At 40.2% G+C, this 10,735-nt stretch overlaps 1 long non-coding RNA gene across 1 annotated transcript; it reads right to left on the bottom strand.

Annotated features, from left to right (window-relative positions):
* Positions 1-268: 268 nt before the first annotated feature.
* On the bottom strand, positions 269-7,691 carry LOC141047387 (uncharacterized). The gene is made up of 2 exons (XR_012219797.1): positions 7,297-7,691; positions 269-2,082 (listed from the first exon to the last, which is right to left on the bottom strand). It is a non-coding gene; the product is annotated as an uncharacterized lncRNA (long non-coding RNA).
* Positions 7,692-10,735: the final 3,044 nt, after the last annotated feature.

Raw genomic sequence — 10,735 nt, forward strand, 5'->3', positions numbered from 1 at the left:
TGTCAACTCTATATCTGAAACTCAATCTTTCCAAAACTCATCTTCTGCTATTGCTGTTTACTAACCTCCCTAAAGCTGACATCTCCCTCTCGGTGGGTGGCACCGCAATAACGCCTAGGCAGCAGTCTCACTGTCTGGGTGTTATGTTTGACACCAATCTTTCCTTCACCTCCCATATACAATCTCTTGCCCTCTCTTGCCATGTATCAATTATAGTGGAACACTTAGGAACCTCTTAGCTTGAGATAAATGAATCAACTGAACAAAGTACGGTAACAAGTCTGTATTACACAAATAGATGTAGGTGCAGCAAGTGAGCACCAGTTCAAGAAAACACAGCAAACAGGGAGATACTAGAAGTAGTTCATATGCAGCTCTGCTGCATGTGTTAAGGTCCGTCAGATGCAGTGAACAGCAGGAGGCAGAGAAGGGGTTAACAAAAGTTTACTTAAGCAATTACTGTATACGAATTCAGGGAAACCTCCGTGCAAGGAGCTGTTAAGGGAAATGGTGAACTATACAATAAACACAACAAGAAGGGAAAAAGTGAAGGTAATGTCTTATCGATTGGAGTTCTTGTTGGAGAGTGGTTGGAACAGTTCCCGACGGCGTCTCAGTCCGTGAACAAAGTCTCTGGCTCTGCTATTTAGAAACGAGATGCACTGTCTCCTGATTGTGCCGAAGTATCCAGATCCGTTGCTCTTGGGTCCGTTGAACTTGGGTCCGTTGAAATTGGGTCTGTTGGAGAGAGAATACAGTTCCTTCTTTGGGTTCCTAAGGTGTGACGCAGTACAACGGGAGCACATTGCCGTACAGGCCGCAGAGATGACAAGGCCTCGTACAGAATCACAACGCTCAGGAACGGTCACGGGTCTCGTTCGTGGAGGGGCACTGGGTAGAGGGTATGAGACGAGGACAGTCTGTAAAGGACGTGCTCTCTGACATCTTTCTTTTTGTCCGCGGTGATGTCTCCACCTTCTTCTTCTGGTCCTCCGATACATTCCTCCAGATTGAGTTTCTTTGTTTCTAGAAAAATCGCCAGTATTTAAAAAAATCATAAAAGTCATTTTTAGCAGATTTTGTGACTTGATAATAACCTGATATATTAGGCACTTTCTTATCTTTATAATTTCTCTTTGGTTCCATTTGCCAGTTGTAAATTTTACCCACACGATAATCTTCAGTGTCTCTAGTCCACTTACGCCTCTTCACCTCCACTTGATCCTCTTTTATCTTATTTAAACGTGTAGTAACAGTCTCCTTAACCTTGTCAAACACCTCCATGCCCAAAATGTCTCTTATTTTATTTTCAATATCAACAACATTAGCATTAAGAGACACAATTTCTTCTTGCAAAAATTCCATGTTTAACAGGAGTATATCCATAGCATATTTATTAGACAAAAAAGTGAATTTCTCACAAAAAACATTCATTGCCAAAAAATAGATTAGGGTGAATATTTGAGCGCAATCCTCTAGGTATTCTCTTATGTTTGTAATATTCCCTCAAAGTAGTTAAATGTAGTTGGGAAGTAATAATAAGTTTCCTTTCGTACGCATATTTGCGCTTAAGATCTATTAACAGACAATGCGGGTGCAAGCCTTCCAGGCATATACCAAACCTCAAAAATAGTCCTGTTTCAGAATAAGCGAACTAGGGAAGAAAAATATAGGATTCCATTTGTTACCACGTATTGTGAAGAGAGTGACCGTATTGTCTCTATTATAAGGAAACATTGGTCCACATTGGGTAAATGTCATCCAGAAGTAAGGGAGTTTGGGTATCCACAGCTAATTTCTTATAAACGGGCCAAAAATATAAAGGATATAGTAGTACATTCAGATATTGGTTCAAAAAAGAAAAATTTCCAGACCACATTGACTGGTAGGGCTCGGGTTGGTTCATTCCCTTGTCTCAATTGTGTGAATTGCACATATATGGAAAAAGGCAGTTCCTTCCAAAATCTGCATATTAATAAGGAAATTAAAATAAATCATTTTTTGACATGTTCTTCGGAATTTGTCATTTATCTTTTAAAATGTCCATGTAATTTGTACTATGTGGGTGAAACCACTTGCGAACTGAAAGTGAGATTAAATCAACATAGACATAGCATTAGAAAAAAGAGACAAGATCTACCGGTATCCAAACATTTTTCAGATTTTAAACATGTGGAAATGGATCTGACGTTTAGAGTGACAGACTATATTCCACCTTTGAGAAGAGGGGGAGATAGAACTAAATTATTGAAGATTAGGGAGCTACAGTGGATTAAAAGATTAAACACACTAAAACCTTTTGGTTTAAATGTCGATTACAAGCTACAGATTACTCTATAAGCCAATTGTAATAGATTCCTCTATGAGCTACTGTTTCTCGTCTTTGTGATTCTGGGTTGTATTTTTAAGGTATTTATTTTATTTGTATTTTTGTTTTTATTCAGATCATGCGGCAGCAGACTGATATTGGAATGCATGACTCCCCTTTTGAATGAAAGCAAAATGTATGTATTTTTCAATAAAAACATGTTATATGCGCAAAATCTGTTTTAAAATTTTCTTTTGTTATTTCTATGATATTTTTTAGGCATTTTTTATTATTTTATTCTTTGCTTTTTCTTTTGTGGTGAATGTGCCTATATTGAGATTTGAGCTAACGGTTTTTTGGAACAAAATATCAATTCCTTTAGCGAGGTACACCACTTCTCTTCCCCAATTTAGGTGTAGGTTACCTATCCCAGCTAATGGGAGGTGTCCCTATTACCTACATGCAGGAATCCACTTACCGTGAGTCCCTTTTGCTATAAGCTACAAAAATGGCATTGCATTCATCTTTTTATTATTTTTTTATTTATTATTTTCTTTATTGAATTTATTTTGATTTGTTGCGCTATTATTGGAGCGCTTATATATCTGAATTATGTCAGATGACGTTATTCTTTATCAAACAAAAGATGCACACAGACTTGCGCTGTATTTCTTTCCCCCATTAAAGATGGCGCCGACACTGATAGTGTGCCAGTGCGCATGAGTGGGATTAATGTGATGCTGACATGTTGGACTTCCGGTCCTGCGCATTGCGCAGTGTGAGACGCCGATACATGGCGCGATTACAATGGTTACTATGGGGTGAGTCATGCTCATTCATATGCTAATACAGCTGCCGCTGATTTGATATTATAGGACATTACTAGATATTAATGGTTTTTAAGAGGCAAGTAATATCTTTTCATCAATTGAGGCACTTTTGCACATTGCACTATAAATGCACTTTTTGATTGTTATTCATGTTTTGTAAAACTATGTATTGCACAATGTACATTATCTAATTGTTTGTAAATACCTGTATGATTGGTGAGCTTTACATAGCACTCACTTTGCATTGCTGCACTGCTTGAGAAAGGCCCACAATTCCCAGGACTGATACGTCGCTGTATGGGCAACTAGCCAGATGGGCTAATAAATAGCACTTTGACTGGATTTCTTTTGGTGTGCTGCTTTCATGTTGAGCAGGGGCATACATAGAAATCATGGGGCCCTATAGCAAAAGTCTGAATGGGCCCCCCCCCCCAAAAAAAAAATAAAAAAAAAAATCAATAGGTGCTCTTAACTCCAGGCATGCATGTTATAGGTCAAACAATTAATTTTATAGCTAGTCTTTGATATCTATACTGATCATCCTGTGAGCATAAAAAATGCCAAAACGCGCTATCAGCTATTGGCCAACAAGTAGCTGATTGATTGCCAATATATATAACACAGACATTTAGCAAGGCAGAATAAATCATTGGTGGCTCAGTAGTGTGTATATATATATATATATATATATATATATACACACACACACACAGCGTCGGACTGGAACACCTTGGGCCCACCAGAGAAAATCATTCTTGGGGCCCACTATGTAGCTGCATAGAGTTAAATACCAGACCACCAATTGTGCGGTAAAACACACTAATATCCGGGTATAATATAAGGTTGTACATGTCTTAATTATGTAGCAGGAGTTGTTGTAGCCCCCTCATAGAATATAAAGCAGCCCCCTCATAGAATATAATGTAGACCCCTCATAGAATATAATGCAGCCATCTCATAGAATATAATGCAGCCATCTCATAGAATATAATATTGCCCCCTCATAGGGTATAATGATAGGGTATAATGCACCCCCTCATAGGGTATAATGCACCCCCTCATAGGGTATAATACTGCCCCCCTCATAGGGTATAATACTGCCCCCCTCATAGGGTATAATGATAGGGTATAATGCACCCCCTCATAGGGTATAATACTGCACCCCCTCATAGGGTATAATACTGCCCCCCTCATAGGGTATAATACTGCCCCCCTCATAGGGTATAATGATAGGGTATAATGCACCCCCTCATAGGGTATAATGCACCCCCTCATAGGGTATAATACTGCCCCCCTCATAGGGTATAATACTGCCCCCCTCATAGGGAATAATGCACCCCCTCATAGGGTATAATACTGCCCCCCTCATAGGGTATAATACTGCACCCCTCATAGGGTATAATACTGCACCCCTCATAGGGTATAATGCACCCCCTCATAGGGTATAATACTGCCCCCCTCATAGGGTATAATACTGCCCCCCTCATAGGGAATAATGCACCCCCTCATAGGGAAAAATGCACCCCCTCATAGGGAATAATGCACCCCCTCATAGGGTATAATGCACCCCCTCATAGGGTATAATACTGCCCCCCTCATAGGGAATAATGCACCCCCTCATAGGGTATAATACTGCCCCCCTCATAGGGTATAATACTGCCCCCCTCATAGGGTATAATACTGCCCCCCTCATAGTGTATAATACTGCCCCCCTCATAGGGAATAATGCTGCCCTCCTCATAGGGTATAATGCTGCCTCCTCATAGGGTATAATGCTGCCTCCTCATAGGGTATAATGCTGCCCCCTCATAGGGTATAATACTGCCCCCCTCATAGGGAATAATGCTGCCCTCCTCATAGGGTATAATGCTGCCTCCTCATAGGGTATAATGCTGCCTCCTCATAGGGTATAATGCTGCCCCCTCATAGGGTATAAAACTGCCCCCTCATAGGGAATAATGCACCCCCTCATAGGGTATAATTCTATATAGATATATAGAGTTAGATAGATATAGATAGAAAGATAGATGTAGAAATAGATAGATATAGAGATAGATAGTAGATAATGGATAGAAAGTAGATAATGGATAGATATAGATAGAAAGATTCATAGAGATAGATAGAGATAGATAGAGATAGATATAAAGATAGATATAGAAAGAAATATAGATAGATAGATCGATAGGTAGATAGATATAGAGATAGAAAGAAAATAGATAATGGATAGATAGATAGATAGATAGATATAGAGATAGATAGCTATAGATAGAAAGATATAGAGATATATAGATAGAGATAGATAATAGATAGAGATAGATAATAGACAGAGATATACAGATATAATAATAATAATAATAATAATAATAATAATAATAATATAGACATATATAGATAGATATAGAGATAAATATATATAGATAGATGGCTATAAATAAAAATAGATATAGAGATATATATAGAGATAGATAGATAGATATAGAGATAGATAGATATAGAGATAGCTATAGAGATAATAGCTAGATATAGAGATATGTATAGAGATAGATAGATATAGAGTTAGAAAGATAGATAGATATAGAGATAGATAGAGATAGCTAGATAGATGGATAGATAGATATAGATAATAGATAGATATAATAGATAGATATAGAGATAGATGGATAGATCAATAGATAGATAAAGAGATAGAGATAGATAGATAATGAGATATAGAGATAGATATAGAGATATAGTGTTAGATAGAAAGATAGATAGATATGGATATAGAGATAGATATGGATATAGAGATAACAGATATATATAGAGATAACAGATAGATATAGAGATAGATAGATAGATATAGAGATAATATATAGATAGATATAGAGATAATATATAGATAGCTATAGAGAGAGATATAGAGATAGATATAGAGATAGATAGGTAGATAGATATAGAGATAATAGATAGATATAGATATAAAGATAGATAGAGATAGAGAGAGCGGTAGATATAGAGAGAGATAGATATAGAGAGAGATAGATACAGAGATCGATAAATACAGTAGATAGAGAGATAGATATAGATAATAGATAGAGATAGATAGATAAAGATAGATAATAAATATAGAGATAACAGATAGATATAGAGATAGGTAGATATAGATAATAGAGATAGCTAGATAGATAGACATAATAGATAGATATAGAGATAGATAGAAAGATAGATATAGAGATAGATGTAGAGATAGAAAGATAGATATAGAGATAGAGCGATAGATAGATAGAGATAGATATAGATAATAGATAGAGATAGATAGATAGAGAAAGATAGATATAGAGATAGAAAGATAGATAGATATACAGAGAGATAGATATAGAGATAGAGATAGATAGATATAGAGAGAGATATAGAGAGAAATAGATATAGATATAGAGATAATAGATATATATAGAGATAGATAGATATAGATATAGAGAGAGATAGATACAGAGAAAAGATATAGAGATAAATAGAGAAAGATAGATAGATATATAGATATAGAGATAGAAAGATAGATATAGAGATAGAGCGATAGATAGATATACAGAGAGATAGATATAGAGATAGATAGAGATATATAGATAGATAGCTATAGAGAGAGATATAGAGATATAGAGAGAAATAGATATATATATAGAGATAGATATAGAGATAGATAGAGATAGATATATAGATATAGATATAAAGATAGATATAGAGATAGAACGATAGATAGCGAGAGAAATAGATATAGAGATAGATAGATACAGAGAAAAGATATAGAGATAGATAACGGATAGATAAATAGATAGATAGGTATAGAGATAGATAGATATAGATATTAGATAGAGATATATATATAGATAAAGATAGATAGATATAGATGGTAGCTAGATAGATAATAAATATAGAGATAATAGATATAGAGATAGATAGATAGAGAGAGATAGATGTAGAGATAGATATAAAGATAGAGCGATAGAGATAGATATAGAAATAGATAGACATAGATAATAGATAGAGATAGAAAGATAGATAGATATAAGAGAGATAGAGAGAGATATATAGAGATATAGAGATAGATAGATAGATAGCGAGAGAGAGACAGATAGAGAGAGCGAGAGAGATATAAAAAACAAACCAAACCACAATACTCACCTCTCCTCCTCGCTCCCACGCTGATCCCGGCTTCAGTGTCAGGAGCTGCCCCCTCTGACAGACACACAGCGGGTGCGCGATGTAGTGACGTCATCGCGCACTGGCTGTGAGTCAGGAGCAGAGGGGACTGAGGGCGGCGCCGGCCCTGATGCAGAGCGGCTTACTGGGCTGGGGGCGGGGCCTCTGGGGGTGGAGACCTGAAATGAGATTCACTGCTTCGCAGTGAATATTCATTTCTCTTTAGCAGCGGGGACAGGGGCTCCTGCCTCCTGACACCCGCTGCTGCTCCGCTGGCAGGGGCCCCCATAGCAGCTGCATGGTGTGCGACACACCACTGGCTGGGGGCCCCTGGAGCAGCGGGGGCCCTAGGCAACTGCTGGCCCTGTATGCCTGCAGGTGCCAGGGCCCACCAGATGCCAGGGCCCACCGGAGAATCCACCGGTTCTCCGGTGGACCAGTCCGACGCAGCCGGGCCCCCCTCCCTAAGGTGCAAACTGCAGCCAGAGCCATTATAAATGTAAAGTGCCAGGCTGCCAGCAGCTGTATATCGCACACAGGACGCTGAATATCAAACACAGGACGCTGTATATCGCACGCAGGACGCTGTATATCGCACACAGGACGCTGTATATCGCACACAGGATGCTGTATATCGCACATAGGACGCTGTATATCGCACACAGGACGCTGTATATCGTACACAGGACGCTGTATATCGCACACAGGACGCTGTATATCGTACACAGGACGCTGTATATCGCACACAGAACACTATATATCGCACACAGGATGCTATATATCGCTGTATATATCACACAGGACGCTGTATATCACACACAACATGCTGTATATCGCACACAGGACGCTGTATATCGCACACAGAACGCTGTATATCGCACACAGGACGCTGTATATCGCTGTATATATCACACAGGACGCTGTATATCACACACAGCATGCTGTATATCGCACACAGGACGCTGTATATCGCACACAGAACGCTGTATATCGCACACAGAACACTGTATATCGCACACAGGATGCTGTATATCGCACACAGGACGCTGTATATCGCACACAGGATGCTGTATATTGCACATAGGACACTGTACATCGCACATAGGATGCTGTATATCGCTGTATATATCACACAGGACGCTGTATATCGCACACAGGATGCTGTATATCGCACACAGGACGCTGTATATCGTACACAGGACGCTGTATATCGTACACAGAACGCTGTATATCGCACACAGAACACTATATATCGCACACAGGACGCTGCATATCGCTGTATATATCACCCAGGACGCTGTATATCGCACACAGGATGCTGTATATCGCACACAGGACGCTGTATATCGTACACAGGACGCTGTATATCGTACACAGAACGCTGTATATCGCACACAGAACACTATATATCGCACACAGGACGCTGCATATCGCTGTATATATCACCCAGGACGCTGTATATCGCACACAGGACGCTGTATATCGTAAACAGGACACTGTATATTGCACACAGAACACTATATATCGCATACAGGATGCTGTATATCGCTGTATATATCACACAGGACGCTGTATATCGCACACAGGACGCTGTATATTGCACACAGGACGCTGTATATTGCACAGAGGATGCTGTATATCGCAAACAGGGCGCTGTATATCGCACACAGGACCCTGTATATATCGCACACAGGATGCTGTATATTGCACACAGGACGCTGTATATCGCTGTATATCGCACACAGGACGCTGTATATCACACAGAGGACACTGTATATCACTGTATATCGGACACAGGATGCTGTATATCTCACACAGGACGCAGTATATCGCACACAGGACGCTGTATATCGCTGTATATCGCACAGAGGATGCTGTATATCGCACACAGGATGCTGTATATCACACACAGGATGCTGTATATCGCACACAGGACGCTGTATATCACACACAGGACGCTGTATTTCGCACACAGGACGCTGTATATCGCACACACGACGCTGTATATCGCACACAGGATGCTGTACATCGCACACAGGACGCTGTATATCGCACACAGGACACTGTATATCGCACACAGGATGCTGTATATCACACACAGGACACTGTATATCGCACACAGGACGCTGTATATTGTACACAGGACGCTGTATATCGCACACAGAATGCTGTATATCGCACACAGGATGCTGTATATCGCACACAGGATGCTGTATATCTCACAAAGGACGCTGTATATCGCACACAGGACACTGTATATCGCACACAGGATGCTGTATATCGCACACAGGACGCTGTATATCGCACACAGGACACTGTATATCGCTGTATATCGAACAAAGGATGCTGTATATCGCACACAGGTTGCTGTATATCGCACACAGGACGCTGTATATCGCACACAGGACGCTGTATATCGCACACAGGATGCTGTATATCGCACAAAGGACACTGTATCTTGCTGTATATCGCACACAGGATGCTGTATATCGCACACAGGAAGCTGTATATCGCACACAGGATGCTGCATATCGCACACAGGATGCTGTATATCGCTGTATATATCACACAGGACGCTGTATATCGCACAAAGGACGCTGTATATCGCACACAGAACACTGTATATCGCTGTATATCGCACACAGGATGCTGTATATCGCACACAGGATGCTGTATATCGCGCACAGGAAACTGTATAATGCACACAGAACACTGTATATCGCTGTATATCGCACACAGGACGCTGTATATCGTACACAGAATGCTGCATATCGCACACAGAACACTGTATATCACTGTATATCGCAAACAGGACGCTGTATATCGCACACAGGACGCTGTATATCGCACACAGGACGCTGTATATCGCACACAGGATGCTGTATATTGCACATAGGAAACTGTATATCGCACATAGGACGCTGTATATCGCACACAGGACGCTGTATATCGCACATAGGACGCTGTATATCGCACACAGGACGCTGTATATCGTACACAGGACGCTGTATATCGTACACAGGACGCTGTATATAGCACGCAGAACATTATATATCGCTGTATATCGCACACAGGACGCTGTATATCGCACACAGGATGCTGTATATCACACACAGGACACTGTATATCGCACGCAGGATGCTGTATATCGCTGTATATATCACACAGAACGCTGTATATCGCACACAGGACACTATATCGCACACAGGACGTTGTATATTGCACACAGGACGCTGTATATCGCACACAGGACGCTGTATATCGCACACAGGACGCTGTATATCGCACACAGGACACTGCTTATTGCACACAGGATGCTGTATATCGCTGTATATCGCACACAGGACGCTGTATATCACACAGAGGACACTGTATATCGCACACAGGACGCTGTATATCGCACACAGGATGCTGTATATCG

Source organism: Dendrobates tinctorius, unplaced genomic scaffold, assembly GCF_039654945.1.
Source record: "Dendrobates tinctorius isolate UK_male_01 unplaced genomic scaffold, ASM3965494v1 ptg000127l, whole genome shotgun sequence".
In the NCBI taxonomy this organism is placed as follows: domain Eukaryota; kingdom Metazoa; phylum Chordata; class Amphibia; order Anura; family Dendrobatidae; genus Dendrobates; species Dendrobates tinctorius.